This window comes from Apium graveolens, chromosome 7 (genome assembly GCF_009905375.1).
Source record: "Apium graveolens cultivar Ventura chromosome 7, ASM990537v1, whole genome shotgun sequence".
NCBI classification, from domain to species: domain Eukaryota; kingdom Viridiplantae; phylum Streptophyta; class Magnoliopsida; order Apiales; family Apiaceae; genus Apium; species Apium graveolens.
Window position 1 is genome coordinate 258,856,939 of NC_133653.1, and position 19,454 is coordinate 258,876,392.

Genomic DNA, 19,454 nt, shown 5'->3' on the forward strand with positions numbered 1-19,454 from the left:
CACAACAACCTTCCACCTCTCAAACTCAAAAAATTTATCTAGTCTCTAACTGGCTACAAGAAGCTACAACTCATTTTACACTTGAAGATTTCAGGGTTGATCAGCTAGCAGGACTTGCACATATCTCTCAAAAACTCATAACATTAGATATGTCTAATTAAGACTATCAACCAATAATGCTATCTTATTAAACATATATGGAGGAACAACAAGCCAAAATAGTAGATGAAGCTGGCAGAGATGCAAACTGTGTTGTCTGGTTGGATAAGGAGTTCAAGATAGAATTGGACACACTCCTGCCACAGTTTAGAGAAGAGTATCTCACCATACTGGGAAGCAATACAAGATGCATGTCTCCACAGAAAGTATATGATGCAGTAAATGAAGTGACCAAAGCTCAAATCAAGGCATTTAAATTTTTTGGGAAGGCCCTCACTATCACATTAACTGGCCATCAAGACAAAATCATGGGAACTAAGCATAATTGGTGTCTATTCAACTTCTATCTCTTTTGTGGATGCTTGGTAGTAGGGTATTCGTATAATGAAAGTTGGCGTTTACTAGTTTCATGTCATCTGATTAGTGTCATCACCATTGCATGCTAAGGTTGAGAACAGAAAGGCTATTGAATGAAGTATTTAATGAAGTTAGGATCCCATGTTTGTCATATATAGTAATTCAACCTCAATTCTCTTTGTTAATATTATTTAGTATAATCTCTTAGTTTAATCAAACCCCAATTTGTTATTTGTCTTAGCATTGAGCGATAACCATACATTATTGCATAGGTGCATAAATTGAACTTAACCTAAACCAGTCTCTGTGAGAACGAATCTGATTTATATCTTATACTACTTGCAAACACGTATACTTGCGTGAATATTAGCGCGTGCTTTCGCCCTAACAAGTTTTTGGCTTCGTTTCCAGGGACTCAGTGTTAATTGTTTAGTTTATGTGCTTGTCATCAGTGGTCATTAAAGTTCACTGACTCAGACTCTTTTACTTTCACGGTATACTTGTTGTGTTTCAGGTACTCATTACAATGGGAGACCCAGCAGCATGAACGAAAGCCTTGATGGATTTTTCTCAACCCAAGATCAATGACATTCAATCTAGCATTGTCAGGCCAGCTATCACAGCTAATACCTTTGAGATCAAGCCTGGCATAATTCAATGGGTGCAAAATTCAATCCAGTTTGGGGGTTCCCCAACTAAAGATCCCAATATGCACATTAGGGGTTTTATTGAGATATGCGACACCTTCAAGATCAACGGTGTTTCTGAAGATGCTGTGAAGCTGAGACTATTCCCATTCTCTCTGAGGGACAAGGCTAAGAGCTAGTTACACTCTCTACCAGCTGGTTCGATTACTACTTGGGAAGATCTTGCTCAAAAGTTTCTCACTAAATTCTTCCCTATGGCAAAGACAGCTGCAATCAGAAACGCTATTACTCAATTTGCGCAGCAATCAGAAGAATCTCTATGTGAAGCTTGGGAGCACTACAAGGAGATGCTTAGGAAGTGTCCTCATCATAGAATGCCTGATTGGATGATCATCAATTGTTTTTACAATGGGTTGGGAGCACAGTCCAGACCCATGCTCGATGCAGCATTAGGTGGAGCATTATGGGCAAAGAGCTATGAGGAAGCTTATGATCTAATTAAACTGATGGTTGCTAATGAATATCAGTATCCAACCCAGAGATGTCCATAGGGCAAGGTAGCAGGAGTTCTTAAAGTGGATACAGCTATGGCTATCACTGCTCAACTAAAGGCGTTGTCTATGAAGATCGAATTCCTGGCTAACTATGGTGTTAAGCAGATAATTATTGTTTGTGAGCAGTGTGCAGGTCCGCATGTGACGGAGCAATGCGCTATATCTAGTGGCTTAGCTTAGTTTCTGAGTAACTTTCAGAGATCGCAACAACCAGTTCCAGACACTTATCATCTTGACAACTGGAATCATCCTAATTTCAGCTGGAGCAACAATCAGAATGCGATGCAACAGCCGTTCCAGCAGTTTGGAAATAAGCTATTCAACCCTCCTGGTTTTCAGCAACAAATTACACCAAAACAACAAACTCTTGGTGCATGTCTATCTTCGAATGAAAAATATGAATTGGAGGAGTTGCGGCTTATGTGCAAAAACCAGGCTCTTATATGCCAAAGCCAGGCTATTTCTATCAAGACTCTGGAGAACCAAATAGGGTAAATTGCTAATGCCTTATTGAATCGACCACTAGGAACGCTTCCTAGTGATACAGAAATAAATCCAGGCAAGAGGGAAGTTGAAGAACAGGTGAACGCCATTACCTTAAGGTCTGGAAAGGTCGCAAGCCCCCAAATTCAGCAAGACGAAGAACCTGAAAAATCTCAAGTTTCAGAAAATGCAGTTGTGGCTGAAGAAGAAGTGTAGAAGGAAGTAGAGGTGGAACCAAGGAAGACTACTATGGAACACACTCCTCCTGAGGGTAATACAGGGGAGAAACAGATCTATCCTCCACCTCCTTTTCCTAAGAGGCTGTAGAAGAAAAAGCTGGATAAGCAGTTTGAGAAGTTTTTGGAGGTGTTCAAGAAACTTCATATCAACATACCTTTCGCTGAAGCTCTTGAACAGATGCCTAGCTATGCGAGGTTTATGAAAGGTATTCTCTCTCAGAAAGTGAAGCTCGATGACTTAGAGACCGTTGCTCTAACGGAAGAATGCAGTGCTGTGCTGCAACAGAAGTTGCCTCCGAAGCTTAAAGATCCTAGAAGCTTCACTATTCCTTGCACCATCGAAAACTTGTCGTTCGACAAGTGTTTATGTGATTTAGGAGCTAGCATCAATCTGATACCCTTATCTATCTTCAAGAAGCTTGGTCTGCCTGATCCGAAACCAACATACATGTCATTGCAACTAGCTGACTGTTCCATCCCTTATCCACGAGGTATAGTGTAGGATGTCTTGGTCAAGGTGGATAAACTCATCTTCCCTGCTGACTTTGTAATTCTTGATTTCGAGGAAGATAAGAAGATTCCCATTATCTTGGGAAGACCATTCTTGGCTATAGGCCGAACTATGATCGATGTACAAAAAGGAGAGCTTTCGATGAAGGTTTACGATCAAAAGGTCACTTTTAATGTGTTTAAGGACATAAAGTTACCCACAACTAAAGAAGAGTGATTTAAAGTAGAGTGGGTCGACTCTGTAGTAAATTCAGAGCTTGAGCAATTGCCAAAGTCAGATACCTTAGAGAGATCCTTAATAGGGGAATCAGTTATTGAAGATAAAGAAGGAGCAGAGCAATTACATGATTTGAATACACCTCCGTGGATGAGGAAGTTGGATATGCCATTCGATTCTCTTGGGTTAGCAGAGATGAAAATTTCTCAGGAGCGTTTTGAACCATTTATTCAAGTAGCTCCCACACTTGAGCTCAACCGAATGCCAGATCACTTGATTTATTCATTCTTAAGTACACCCCATGATAAGGGGTTGGGATATATTTTTGATGATGTAGAGAGTGGCTGGACGGATATTCCCGTGCCTACAGAGGGTTCTTCTCATGTGCAACAGGTATTTGATAGGACTGGTGTTGGTGATGCACAGTATAGAAGATTGACTAGGCGTATGGAGGCCATGCATGTCATCCACCGATATTTTGCTGAAGATTTGATACACGATTTTGGTACTGTTGTTTGAGACACTGGTGGCGAGGTTGATTGGCCACCTGATCCTCCACCCGACGAGGGTGACTCTCCCGCTAATTAGGTATGCCTGAAATCCTTATAATTACCTTCATTGAGGATATTAAAAATTTTAAGTTTGGGATGATAATGTAAGGATTAGTAGTGTGTGTGTCCATATAGATTCATATAGATTCATATTGCATGTTTAGTTGTAGTTCATTCATATTTTTGCATGATTGTTCATTTAGGACATATTTCTTTATTTTTATGTGATTTCATATAGTTGCATTTGCATGCATATTTAGCATGATCCCTTAAGAGGAACTATGATATTTGATAAGTTGATGATGATTTGAGTGTGGTGATGACGAATAGAGGGATGTTTAAGTCCTAATGAATTGATTTGCATGCCAGAAACAAAAATTCACAAAGTCTTATAGGGTTGCTTTTGAACTAGATCATGATCATACTTGTTTATTTGTTGAGATTTAATCACTTGGTTATATTTAGAATTTTTGATATTCTCGTAATGACGTAAAAACACTGATTTTTTTTATCTGGAGAAAAACTTGGATTTCATTGCTAGTTGTTGTAAGGCTAGGCGTCAAATAGCTAGTAGTCGGCTCATAGTTTTATGAGTAGTCTAGGGTTGAATGAGATGGAGCGAAACGCACTCATTCAGAAATTAATGAAAAAAAGGAAAATAAAAGAAAATAAAAGAAAATAAGAAAAGAAAAGAAAGTATGTGTTTATGCATAATTGATCAAGAGTGAGCTCTTTAATACTCGAGTTATTAAGTTCTAGGGGACTTTGTGCCTAGTGACCTAAGGCTTTTATTGTCTGGGATCCGCTAACCTAACGGTCGCTACATGGGTATTATTGTATAAGTCTTTTTGGACCTCATTCATTGCACGATCAAATAAGCATCTTTGTTATGTGTTCAATAATAACATGAATCCTTGTATAACTCTAGTAGAAAGGAGGTGTTGTGAGTCATTATGCGTTCAACTTCTATTCTAGTTATAAACTTGTGATTTTTTTGATGAAAGATAAGTTATGTTTATTGATCTAGTATCGAGAGTATATCATTTAGTTGCATTCACATAGTTCCATTCATACATTAGGTTTGTTTTGTAGTTTTGAGTCTATTTATGCTTGAGGACAAGCATCGATTCAAGTTTGGGGGTGTGATAAGTGGATTTTATATCCACTTGGAACGCTTTATTACAAGCTTAAATTGGTGTTTTGGACTCAAGTTGTTGGTATTTTGATGTGTTTTTGTGTTATTGCATTTCAGGTATCAGTTAAATTAAGAAAGGATATTTTAAAGGAAATATGATGAAAAGTGATCAGATTTGGAAACCAAGGCAATTGTCAAGTTATAGAGAATCTCGTTAGCTTCGCGTGGGCAGTTGAATCGCCTAATTCTGATGAGTAAAACTCAAATTATGGCCAAAATAAGATTCATCAGAATTTTCTAGAAGCCGCCCACACGGCCGTGTCAGAAGTGAAAGCGACCGCGTGCTGACACGCGGCCGCGTCAGACCCGAACGCGACCGCATGCTGATGCGCGGCTGATTTCGCTGAAAAACCTTTTTTGAGTGGAATTTGATAATTTTAAGGGTTCAGGTCCACTAGGGGCTTATATATACTTAAAAAAAGGGTTTTCATCATCCGGGAAGATTGGGAGATCAAGGAGAAGACCTAGAAGCACAAAACAACTCTGAAAAAGAAGATCTTGTTTTCTACTTGTGATTCTTTGAAAATAGTTGTAACTTTGGATGCTCGTTTTCATTCTTGTTGAACCTAGACCTTTTTTATTCATACTTTGATTATTATTCAGTTTATTAAGACCTTGTTTTATACCATGCTTTCATTGGAACCCATGATGACAATGAGTTCAATTATGGGCTAATCGTTATCATGAGATTCTAGCGGATTTACTTATGGATTTTAATAATTAATTTGTTTCGATATCTTGGTGTGTGGTGATAGATTGATATCCTAGTATTGGTTGTGCTTATTCGTCTTATGTGCGTAGCTAACTTATAAGATAGCGTGTTAATCTCTATTGAAGCGACAGTGAATATAGAGGTTTAGAACTTGCCATGCTAGCATAGGTTTATGTATTTGTTATGCATGATTCGTAGGTAATTTTAACCATCTTACTTGCCATATGTAATCACGATAGATAACTTGCTCATTAAACCTTTATGTTTTCAATTCTTATTGACATATAAGGACTAAGCATAATTGATGTCTATTCAACTTCTATCTCTTTTGTGGATGCTTGGTAGTAGGGTATTCGTACAATGAAAGTTGGCATTTACTAGTTTCGTGTTATATGATTAGTGTCATCACCATTACATGCTAAGGTTGAGAACAAAAAGTCTATTTAATGAAGTTAGGATCCTATGTTTGTCATATATAGTAATTCAACCTCAATTCTCTTAGTTAATGTTATTCAGTATAATCTCTTAGTTTAATCAAAACCCAATTTGTTATTTGTCTTAGCATTGGGTGATAACCATACATTGTTGCATAGGTGCATAAATTGAACTTAACCTAAACCAGTCTCTGTGGGAACAAATTTGATTTATATCTTATACTACTTGCGTGAATATTAGCGCGTGCTTTCGCCCTAACAGGAATATGTTATGAACTTGATGATAAATTAAACAAAACACCTTAGTAGATTTAACTTAGTGTAATTTTGTAGCTCTCGATGGATGATCTAATATAGTCCCAATGGATGAACTTTATAGTCCCGACGGATGACAATTTGATCATCTATCGAGAGTGTAGCTTATGTAACAATAAGTCTTGTAGCACATGCCTGCAAACAACAATGTATTAGTTGATGATGTAGGATTCTTTAAGTCATGTTGACTACTAGGTTAATATGCAGAATAGGTTGGCTAATTGTAAATATAAGATGTCTTGTAATTCTATATAAGTGAAATAGAGTCAAGTGACCAAAAGGCTCTCGACGGATGATCTACAAAGGCTCCCGACAGATAATCAACACGGCTCCCGACGGATGACCAACATAGTCCCGATGGATGATCATAATTCAAAAGAGCAGATGACAGTGACAACATAGTCATAGGCGTCAGGTGTTTGCAAATGGAATGTGGCAGCCTAATTGCAGGATTTAGAGAACAAAGAAGCATTGCCATTTCCATGCAATTATGAAGATAATCAAAGATGCTAGATAGAGTAATGAAGTAGCATGGAGTTAGACTAGATTTGTTTTATTTTATTATCCTGCCTTACTGTCATGTAAACTTGGTGATATATAAACCAAGTGTAGCAAGTAGAATAATTAACTAAGCAAATACATTTTCCAGAGAAACATATCAAGCTGTATTATGTAAGTATTTCTCTGAAGTTTGTTTGTTCAACTTGTAAAGCAGCTGTGAGCTATTCAAAGCTTCACAGGGTTCTCAATTGATATATATATATATATATCTAGTGGATACTTTCAAATCCACCAGAAAGTTTTAAAAGCTTGTGTTTTTATTACTTAGTATTTTGATTTCTATCACTCTTTTATTTCGCACCATTGCAAATCAAACACTGTTATATGTATTAAGTTAGAACTATTTGAAAATATTGAAAAAAAGCCAGAATTACATTCAACCCCCCTTCTGTAATTCTTGTTGTATTGCTAGGGAATAAAAATTGGTATCAGAGCAAGCTCTTGAAGTACAAAGAGTGTAAAGGTCACAACAAACAACAAGATGAACAAAAAGGATGTTGGAGTTAAAATTCCATTTCTGGACAAAGATAATTATCACCACTGGAAGGTGAAGAAGCACCTACATCTTCTTTCCCAAGATGAGGCCTATGTGGACTGCATAGAGAGAGGTCCTCATATACCAATAAGAGCTGCAACTGGCAATGAGCCATCTCTTTCAAAACCTAGGCATGAATGGTCATACCCTGATATTGAGCAAGTCAGGAAAGATAAAAAGGCCATGAATATATTGTTCAATGGACTTGATGGTGATATGTTTGATAATATCATTAATTGTAAAACAACCAAAGAGGTTTGGGACACAATACAAATTATCTGTGATGGTACTGAGCAAGTAAGGGAGAACAAGATACAACTACTTATTCAGAAATATGAGCATTTCCACTGTCAAGAAAGTGAGTCTCTCACTGATATATTTAGTAGATTTCAAAAGCTACTAAATTCTCTGAAGTTGCATGGAAGAGTCTATCAAACAAAAGACTCTAACCTCAAGTTCCTTAGATCTCTTCCAAAGAAGTGGAAGCCAATGACAGTCTCATTAAGGAATTCACAGGATTACAAGGAGTTCATCTTGGAGAGACTGTATGGCATCCTGAAAACCTATGAGCTTGAAATAGAGAAAGATGAGAGGATGGAGAAAGGAAGGAAGAAAGGAGGGTCCATAGCACTGGTTGCTGAGTTAGAGAAGGAGAAAGAGATGAATGTAGAAGCTGTTGAGTCTACATCAAAGGTGTATGAAAGCAAGGGTAAAGGGCTGGTAGCTGAAAAAGAAGATCAATTGAGCCAAGATGACATGGATGATATTGATAAACATCTAGCATTCTTATCCAGAAGATTTGCCAAGCTCAAATTCAAGAAGAATTTTGGAGCAGCTAAGCCAAACAGAAACATGGTTGATAAGTCAAAATTCAAGTGTTTCAAATGTGGCTTGGCAGGTCATTTTACTAGTGAATGTAGAAAGTCTGATTCCAGCAAAAAGAAGTTTGAGCCTGTTGATTTTAAACATAAATACTTTGAGTTGCTCAAACAAAAGGAAAGGGCGTTCATCACACAGGAGAATGACTGGGCTGCAGATGGATTGGATGAAGATGAAGAAACAAGCTATGGCAATCTAGCCCTAATGGCCAAATCTGATGAAACAAAAACAAGTTCTTCAAACTATCAGATAATCACCACTAACCTAGCACATTTATCTAAAGCTGAGTGTAATGATGCAATAAATGACATGTCCACATAATTATATCACCTGCGTGTTACACTTAAGTCCCTCACTAAGGAAAATGCTAAAATTAAAGAAAAAAATGTGTTTTTAAGTGAGAGGAATAATGTGCTAGAGTCTCAGTTTATTGAATTTGAAAAATTGAGAATTGAGTGTAAGATTTCTAAGGATTAATTAACTGAGTCCTTGAAGAAAGAAGAGATTTTAACGAAGCAGCTTGAACGAGAACATGAAGTGATTAAGGCATGGAAATCATTTAGAGATGTTCATGCTCAAATCACTAAAGTTCAAGATATTGAGTCCTATTGTTATGTAGCCTGGAAGAAGAGTAAAGAGAAGTTTGAGTCCAATTTGGTTGAAGGATTGTTTACAGATGTGGACTCGACGGATGATGAAAATCATCTGTCGGATAATCAAAAGGATTATCCGTCGAGAGACAAGGAGCCACATCCGTCGGCGGTGAGTAAACCAGTTAGCAAAGCTAAGCTAGCTAAGTTGAATGAGAAATATGAATCAGTTTCTAAGAACTTTATTCCAGGAGAATCAAGTCAAGCCAGAAAAGAAAAGAAAGTAAATATTGGTCATCTATCTATCAAGCAATTGAATGACAGATTAGAAAAGATTGAGGTTAAAACAGAAGCTAAAAAGAAAAATAATAGAAATGGAAAAGTAGGAATTAACAAACATAACAACTACACACCTGATAAATATGCACCAAGAAAAATCTGTGTTAAGTGTGGTAGTGTTAATCATTTGTCTGTTAATTGCAAACTTGCTATGCCAACTCCCATATCTGTACCCTTTTCTTTTCCCAACATGTCTACCATGCCTATGAATGCTATGTCTACTCAGAATATGAATGCACAATTTGCTAATATGCTATTTTGCACCTAATCCTTATTATGCTGCATTTAGTATGCCTCAAATGCCATTTAGCATACCTTACTGGAATAACATGTTTACAAATAGCATGCCTTTTCCTGTTAATCAAAATGTGCATGATAATTCTATTTTAATGATTGGTTTTAAAGGTCCAACTCAAATGACTAAGGATGAATCAGAAATTCGCAAGTCAAATGAGATCAAACTTAAGAAACCAAAGAAGAAAGCAAACAAGGTAGGACCCAAGGAAACTTGGGTACCAAAATCAACTTGATTTGATTTTGATGTGTGCAGGGAAACAGAAAGAATTTTTGGTATTTGGATAGTGGTTGCTCAAGGCACATGACTGGAGATTCTACCCTGCTCACTGAGTTCAAGGAAAGAGCTGGCCCAAGTATTACTTTTGGAGATGATAGTAAATGTTATAATGTGGGATATGGCTTGATTTTAAAAGATAATATCATCATTGAAGAGGTTGCCCTAGTGGATGGTCTCAAGCATAATTTGTTGAGTATCAGCCAACTTTGTGATAAGGGCAACTCAGTTACTTTCAATTCAGAAGCCTGTGTTGTGATAAAAAAAATGAGCAACAAAGTGGTTCTCACTGGAGTGAGAAAAGGAAATGTGTACTTAGCTGACTTTAACTCATCAAATGCAGAATCAGTAACTTGTCTTCTCAGTAAAGCAAGTCAAGATGAAAGTTGGCTATGGCACAAGAAACTGTCCCATATAAACTTCAAGACCACGAATGAACTTGTCAAGAAAGAACTAGTTAGAGGTATTCCTCAAGTGGAGTTTACTAAGGATGGATTGTGTGATGTCTGCCAGAAAGGAAAGCAGATCAAAGCGTCATTCAGAAAGAAACTTGATTCAATTGAAGAACCTTTGCAACTGTTGCACATGGATTTGTTTGGACCAGTCAATGTGTTGTCCATCTCAAGAAAAAGATTTTTCCTAGTAATTGTGGATGATTTCTTAAAGTTCTCTTGGACATATTTTCTAAAGTCCAAAGATGAATCTAGTGAAATCATCATCAATCACATAAGACAAGTCAATAATCATCCTGACTTCAAGGTTAGAAGAATCAGGAGTGACAATGGAACTGAGTTCAAGAATTCTGTGATGAGATCATTTTATGAAGAAAGTGGGATTATGCATGAATTTTCTATAGCAAGAACTCCACAACTAAATGGAGTAGTAGAAAGGAAGAACATATCTCTTATTAAAGCTGCCAGGACAATGCTTGAAGAATCAAAGTTACCAACATATTTCTGGGCCGAAGCTGTGAATACTGCCGGCTACACTCAGAATATCTCTTTGGGTAATCAAGCAAAGTGCATGACACCCTACCAATTGTTCAAGAATAGGAAGCCAACTCTAAATTTTCTTCATGTCTTTGGCTGCAAATGTTATATCTTGAGGAATCAAACTGATCAACATGGAAAGTTTGATGCTAAAGCAGATGAAGGAATCTTTGTTGGATATGCTGTTGGAAAAGCATATAGAGTCTACAATCTAATAACCAACATTGTTATGGAATCTATACATGTTGTGTTTGATGATAAAAAGATTGAAGGACTGCAAGATGGAGATTTCCATGAAAGCCTCAAGTTTGATAATGTAGAGATGGTTAGTGATGACAGTGATGATGAAAGTGATCAAGAGACATTAGCTAAGGATAATGTAGAAAAATCTACAACTAATGAAGCACATAATTCAACATCTGTTGAGTTATAAAATGCTTCATCCGTCAGTAGACAATCTGTCTCATCCATCGGGAGATAATCAGCTTCATCCGTCGAGATACAAAGTGCATCATCCGTCGGAACAATGAGAGAAGCTGAGAGTCAGAATAGATCACCTACAGGAAGTACCCCTTTCTCAAATCAAAGATTCACAAACTCAGGGGGAGTTTCTCATAATCAAAACTCAGTCACACATCAAGACAACAATGAGGCCTCTTCATCTAAAGCTAATCTACCTCAACAAAGAAAATGGACTAAAGATCACTCTTTTGAGCTCATCATTGGTAATGCATCTTCTAGAGTTCAAACAAGGAAAGCAACTCAAGAAGAATGTCTATATAACAACTTTCTTTCCAAGGAAGAACCAAAGAAAGTAGAAGAAGCTTTGCTGGATCCTGATTGGGTTTTAGCTATGCGGGATGAGCTAAACCAATTTGAAAGGAACAAGGTATAGAAGCTGGTACCCAAACCTAAGGGGAAGAATCCAATTGACACCAAGTGGGTATTCAGAAACAAGATGGATGAAAATGGCATAGTGGTCAGGAACAAAGCTAGATTGGTTGCTAAGGGCTACTGTCAACAAGAAGGAATAGATTTTGATAAAACTTTTGCTCCTGTTTCAAGACTTGAAGCCATCAGAATTTTCTTAGCTTATGCAGCCCATGCTAATTTCAAGGTCTATCAAATGGATGTCAAAAGTGCCTTTCCGAATGGAGATTTGGAGGAGGAAGTCTATGTCAGTCAACCTCCTGGTTTTGAAGATACAAATTTTCCAGAATATGTCTACTATATTTTGAAAGCACTTTATGGATTGAAGCAAGCACCTAGAGCCTCGTATGACACTTTATCAAAGTTTCTTTTAGAAAATCACTTCACAAGAGGTACTGTTGATAAAACTTTATTCTTTAGAAATGTTAGTGGCTCTAGTATACTTGTTCAAATTTATGTAGATGATATTATATTTGGCTCTACAGATGAAAAACTTTGCAAAAAGTTTGCCAAATTGACGCAAAGTAAGTATGAAATGAGCATGATGGGATAACTAACTTACTTTCTTGGTTTACAAGTTAAGCAAGTTAATGATGGAAAATTCATTAGTCAAACCAAATATATTTATGATCTCTTAAAGAAGTTTGATCTAATGGATTGCACATCTGCAAAAATTCCCATGGCCACTGCAACTAAACTTGAATTAAACACTACTGAAAAGTCTGTGGATATTTCAAGCTATAGGGGAATGGTTGGTTCACTTCTGTACTTAACAACTAGTAGGCCAGATATAATGTTTGCTACCTGTCTTTGTGCTAGATTTCAGGCTGATCCTAGAGAATCTCATTTAGTAGCTATTAAGAGGATTTTCAGATATCTCAAGGGAACACCAAAACTTAGCATTTGGTACCCTAGAGATTCTGGTTTTGATCTAACTGGTTATTTAGATGCAGATTATGCTGGTTGTAAAATTGATAGAAAAAGTACAACGGGAACCTGTCAATTTCTAGGGAACAAGCTTGTGTCCTGGTTCAGTAAAAAGCAAAATTCAGTTTCTACTTCTACAGCTGAAGCTGAATATATTGCTGCTGGTAGTTGTTGTGCACAAATTTTGTGGATGAAAAACCAATTGTTGGACTATGGTGAAGTGGACAAAATTCCCATTTTCTGTGATAATACAAGTGCAATTACCATCACTGAGAATCCAGTACAACATTCAAGAACAAAGCACATAGACATCAAGTACCACTTCATTATGGAACATGTGATGAATGGTACTGTGGAACTTCATTTTGTTTCAAGTGAAAAGCAGCTTGCAGATATCTTTACCAAGTCACTTGATGAATCCACCTTTTCTAGGTTGGTAAGTGAGTTAGGTATACTTAATTATTCTTAAATCATTTCAGATATTTTCTTGCAAGTTATCATGCATCCAGAAACTTAATTGATTTTTCTGATTAGATGAAATTTTGGTTAAGTCAAAATTTACATCCCGACAGATGCTCATTATCCATCGAGTTTGATCATCAGTCAGAATATAATTTCTTAATAAAAATTAATTACTTTTCTGGAATATTTTATATACCCGACGGATAATTATCTTATTCTCATCCGTCAAATTGTCTCAATCTTAGCCATTGGAACTCTGAACATTATTCATTGGATATACTTACAGTCTGTAAGTATAACACGACAGATAATTGGCAGAATTTTGACAGTTTATTTATTTTAAACGGCTATTTTGGGCTATTTTGATTGGTTACTTTATTTCACTTTATTACTTTTGACTGTTTATTTCTCAGACAGTATAAAAGCAAAATTCATTTTCATTCTTTTCTTTTATCATTTTTAAATTAATTGCTCTGGCTTTCTTCTTCTCCAAAGCAAATACTCTCTCTCTGCAAATCTCTCTACTTTAACAATGGCACCAGTAGTCAAAATCATGTCTCAGTATGGATTCATCTATGAAAAGAACAACTTTGCAGCTCTTGTGAACAAGAAAATTCCGGCATCTGAAGACTTTCACAAAATGATGGATTTTGTGAAAAATTGCAAACTCAATTATGTTATACTGGAATCACCCACAATCTACTGTGAAGTTGTGGAGGAGATGTGGACAATTGCTGTGTACCAGTCTTCAGACAAAACCATCACTCTCACCATTAAAGGTAAGGAGCATTGCATTAATAGTGACATTATCAAAGCATGCTTTAAAATTCCAGATAACACTACTACTGTTCCACACACAGATGCTAATTTAATTGCCATGATTAATTCTATTGGCTATGCTCTCTCTACCTCTAAGTTAAGTGAGATTAGGAGGCTAGGTCTTAGAAAAAAGTGGAGTTATTTGTGTGATATAGTTACCAAAGTGTTTTCTGGTAACGTGAGTAATTTTGATTCTGTTAATATTGCCATGCTTAACATGCTTTATATGCTAGTTACTGATAAGTACTTTAATTTCAGTGACATGATCATGTTTGAGTTAGGTTATAAGTTAGGGGAAGTTAATAAGAGAGGTAAAAGTGTCTATTATGCTAGATTCTTTATGATGCTTGCTAACCATCTTATTGAGAATATTTCTATTAAGAACCCAACCAAAAAACTGAATTGTTGGGTTCAAAAGAGAAGAATTATTGTAGATCCCAACAGAGCAAGTCACCACAAAGAGGTGCCCCTCTTCTACTTTCCAACCATGGAGGGCCCTCAGATAAGTGAGGTAAGCACCACTGTCACCACTCTTCCAACCTCACAAATTTCTTTGCCTTCAAGTGTAGCTATGGCATCTGTGTCATTGACCTAACAGATGCCTACCCAAGCTACCAAAACAAAACCTTCAAAATCCAAAACAAAGAAAGCCCCCTCTGGTTTCTCTCAAAAGAAACCAGCTGCAAAATCTACCAAACCTAAAGAGGGGAGTGTGCAGGGTAGTGAGTCGGGTGAGGGACAGGGTGAAAATCAAAGAAACCCTAAGGATAAGGTTGGAGAGGTGAGTGCACCCAAGCCTAGCCACGACACAGTTTCCCAACAAACTGTGGTGATTAATAAGGAAATTAGCACAACTCTAGTTTCATCCTCCCAAAAGGATGTCACTATTGAAATAAGCTCTCAACCAGGAGCACAGGCCAAGAGGGCAAGGGACACAAGTTCACCTCAAACCTATTCAAGAAAGAAAAGATCTAAAACCCTTGGGGATGCACAGGGGACACACACAGTGCAAACTGGAGCAGAAGACTCAGTCACTACACCATCTTAAATTCAGCTTGATGTGGCTCCAATAAATGTGGAGTCACAACCAAAATCTTTAGTGATAAAAGCACCTCAAACACCAAACTCTCCCACAATTTCTCTGGATGTGGATATGAAAAACACATCAATTTCTGATTCCCCTTCTTTAACTCTGTTAGGGAAACCAAAATCTGGTGTAAGTGAGTATTATCTTTTGGATAATTTGTTGGCTCACTTGCCAATTCTTTCAGGATCTATTGAAACATCTGTGCCCAAATTTTCATCAATCTGCACAGATTCTACAATAGTCTCCACTTCAAACTCACTCATTTCTTCTATCTCGGTGGATATTGTTCATCCGTCGGCTAGTGATTGTATCCCGACGGCTGTGCCTAACAACAGTCATCCGTTGGCTAGCCTAACTACTATCCTGATGGATGTTCCTCATCTGTCAGTACTCTCTACACACACTAAAATTTCAACTATTATTACCGGTGTAGATGAGTTAGTAGTTGTGCAATCACTCTTAGGACTCAAGAAGGGAGTGAAATGAGTGAGAGGCTGGGTTGCTCCCAGGAAAAAGGAGAGGAAAAAAGAGAAAATATGCAGGCTATTTCTTCTAGCCTGGCAAAAGAGAGTGAGAGGAGTCCCACCTTAGATGGTGAAGGTGAGGGTGTGAGGGTGGGAAGCCAAGGGGAGCCCTTGAAGCAAAAACAGAGAGAAATTGAGAGAAAAGCAGGTACATCTGAATGGGAAGAGCCCATTGTAAGTGAGTTAATGAATGTCAATGAAGTTGACAAGAGACAACTAATTCAGCAAGAATATCAAGCTGTTTTAGACTTTATCTCTTTTGAAGCTGAGGCATTTACTCACCCTGTGTCAGAATATCAAGTTCTAGATGAACAGGACAATGTGGCTGCAGAAAAGATGCTTAACTTGGTGCACACAACTGAACCAATGCAAAGGGTAAAGGATGCAATCACTGATATGTCATCTACAACTGGAAGTGAGTTTGAACTGGATGAAGACTCTTTTGGAGATGATGGTGGGGATGATGAGGATGACAGCATGAGCATAGGGGGAGATACAGACATTCCTTCCTGGATGCTAACCAAAGAGTGTTCATATTCACATCTCCAATCCACATTATTCAAGCTTATTCATGACACCCAATCAGCCATTCAAGCATCCACAAGTGCCAGCACTAAAAAGTTACTTACAACACATCTTGAAGCTCTACAGCTGCACAAGATTCAAGATCTCCAACTCAGTCAAAGTGTGGATGAAATGAAGCAAGAAATTTCTGATGTGAAACATGATTTTATAGCAAGGTTGGATGCTAGACTTCCTGGAACCACCATGACTGAGATAGATCAGAAATTGAGGAAAGAAGTTGATTTAAATAGAAAAGTTGAGGCCATGGACTTTAGGTTGTTTAATGTGAAGAAGTCAATGGCCAACATACTTGCAAAGCAAGAAGCTCAGACTGCTCTGCTCCAATAGTTGGTGGCTGCACAACTCCCTTCTTCTCAACAACTTGATGCTAACAAAAAGGGGGAGAAAGGTTCATCAAGTGAGGGGGAGAAACATCTCAACATACAAGTCAGCAAAGTAATTGTGCCAGCAATTGCTTTTACTAAGCCACGAGCTATGGATAGCATTGATCTCATCAATCTAGCAGCAAAAAACTGGAATCAAATGACAAACTGACAAAGATTGATGTAGCAGCAGCTGAGAAGGAGCTAGATGAAAAATGGAAGAAGATTGATGCAAACATTCAGAAGAAATTTGGTCAGCTACAGAAACCAGACAAGATTTTTCATTACCATTCTCAAGTCAAACAAATCTCTGTGAATAAAATGAGTCTAGGTAGCTTGGAAAAAGGCCAAACCTCATGCATCAAATCTCCAAAAGCTAATATGATTTTGAAGCCAAAAAGGAACTATTCAAAGTTCTCAGACAAAAATCCTGTGTATCTTATGTTTGAGACACATAGGCCAGATGAAAAGAAGTTATTGGCTTGGTCAGTTGCATTTTACAAAGATCCATCTGATTCAGCTCAAAAGAAGAGTATTGCCAAAATCTACAAGAATGGAAAATAAATATGTGTGGTGGTTGGACACCCTTTGTTTGTAGAAGCTAAGAAGGAAGAGAAAGAAAGGATCAAGCAAGAAAAGAAGCAGGCTGCCTTCGATGCTAAGAAGCTCAAACAAAAGAAGGAGCAAGCTGCTATCTTAGCCAAAGTTCAAGCTGTCAAATCTACAATTGAGATTTCTGAAAAAGCACCTGTGATTACTAAAGCTCAAGATCAACAAATGCAAAATGAACCTCCACAGAAAAGAAAATTCAGATACAAGCTTCATTCTAAAAGAAAATTGGACTTCAGTGATGAGGAAATGGAAGAATACATTCCCAAATAGTCTACAACTTCAACTCAAACATCCATGCCCTCAGTGGTGCATGCGGAATTCAAGGTGGATCCAACTAAGAATTTTCATGGTGAGCCTATTATTCCTAAGGATGAGCCAATAGACTGGGAAAGTGTACCAATTCCTAATTCAACTTACCTATCTTCAACAAGCCAAAGAAGACAAAGATTAGAGCAACCGAGAAAGTGAAGCCTGTGACTTTTAGATCCAAGACCCTAACCAAATCTCAACCCACAGTCAACAAGGAAGATCTTTTGTATATCTGTGATATCAAGGAGTTTTCAGATTTGAACCTCTACTTGGATGAATTGGAAGAAGTAAGAGGGATTGATGCTCACAGACATCTTCCTGAAAGGCTGGTATTCAAGTACAAGGGAGGGAGAGAAATCACATGGCCACTTCACATGATTCTTCAAGAAAATTGCTCTGTAATGATTAAGATCTTCTCATCCTTCAAGAAGAACTTTGGTTTCAATATAATTGCAAAGAAGTTGGTTCTAAAGAAGATATAAGATCTAAGGAGTGATAAAGCCAAAAATGGAACTCTTACAATTCCCTTCACATGAAAGAGAGTGCATTTGAGGCCTTATTGGCTGATGGAATTCATGGATGATAAGGGAGTTAGAAGATTCTTCAGACTGGATCACCAATTGAGTATCTCTAGCAATGAGACTCTATTGGAAATGCAAGAAATGCTGGATCTATCTGAAGCTGATGAACTTGAATTCCACAGACAACTCCAGAATCAAATAGAAGAAAATAACAGGAAGCTTGGAAAGAAATCCAGACAATCAAGGAAATAGAACTATCTGCTCAGACTAGAGGAGCACCTTGATAATGATTGTGAGAACTCTTTGTACACTTCTCTTTGTTCAATTTTCAATAAATTTTGTAGCACTTATCAGTTTTATCTACTACTTTTTAATCTGTATTTTTAGGGTGTTTTGTTATCATCAAGTTTCTCTTAATTTATGGCTATGATTCCAGTAGACATAAATTGGGGGAGATTGTTAGGAATATGTTGTGAACTTGATGATAAGTTAAAAAAAACACCTTAGTAGATTTAACTTATTGTAATTTTGTAGCTCTCGATGGATGATCTAATATAGTCCCGACGGATGAACTTTATAGTCCCGACGGATGACAATTTGATCATCCATCGAGAGTGTAGCTTATGTAACAATAAGATTGTAGCACATTTCTGCAAGCAACAATATGTAGACTCTGTAGGAGTGTATAAGTCATGTTGACTACTAGTTGATATGCAGAATTGGGTGACTAATTGTAAATATAAGATGTCCTGTAATTCTGTATAAATGAAATGGAGTCAAGTGACAGAAAAGGCTCCCAACGGATGGTTCACAAAGTCTCCCGACAGATGATCAACAAAATTCCTGACGAATGATAAACACAGTCCCGACGGATGATCAAATTCAAAATAGCTGTTGACAGTGACAACACAGTCACATGTTGGGTGTTTGCAAAAGGAATGTGGCAGCCTGTTAAGCAGGATTTTGAGAACAAAGAAGCATTAACATTTCCATGCAAATGTGAAGATATTCAAAGATGCTGGAATAGAGTAGTGAAGTAGCATGGAGTTAGACTAGATATGTTTTGTTTTATTATCTTGTCTTACTGTCATGTAAACTTGGTGATATATAAACCAAGTGTAGCAAGTAGAATAATTAACTAAGAAAATACATTTTCCAGAGAAACATATCAAGCTTTATTCTGTAAGTATTTCTCTGAAGTTTATTTGTTCAACTTGTAAAGCAGCTGTGAGCTATTCAAAGCTTCACATGGTTCTCAATTGATATATATATATATATATATATATATATATATATATATATATATATATCTGGTGGATACTTTCAAATCCACCAGAAAGTTTTAAAAGCTTGTGTTTTTATTACTTAGTATTTTGATTTCTATCACTCTTTTATTCCGCACAATTACAAATCAAACACTATTATATGTATTAAGTTAGAACTATTTGAAAATTTTGAAAAGAAGCCAGAATTACATTC

The 19,454-nt window shown here is 37.1% G+C and overlaps 1 non-coding gene across 1 annotated transcript; it reads right to left on the reverse strand.

The window, feature by feature from the left end:
- Nucleotides 1-1,434: 1,434 nt before the first annotated feature.
- On the reverse strand, nt 1,435-1,539 carry LOC141676170 (small nucleolar RNA R71). The gene has a single exon (XR_012556775.1). It is a non-coding gene; the product is annotated as a small nucleolar RNA R71 (small nucleolar RNA).
- Between the last annotated feature and the right edge of the window lie 17,915 nt (nt 1,540-19,454).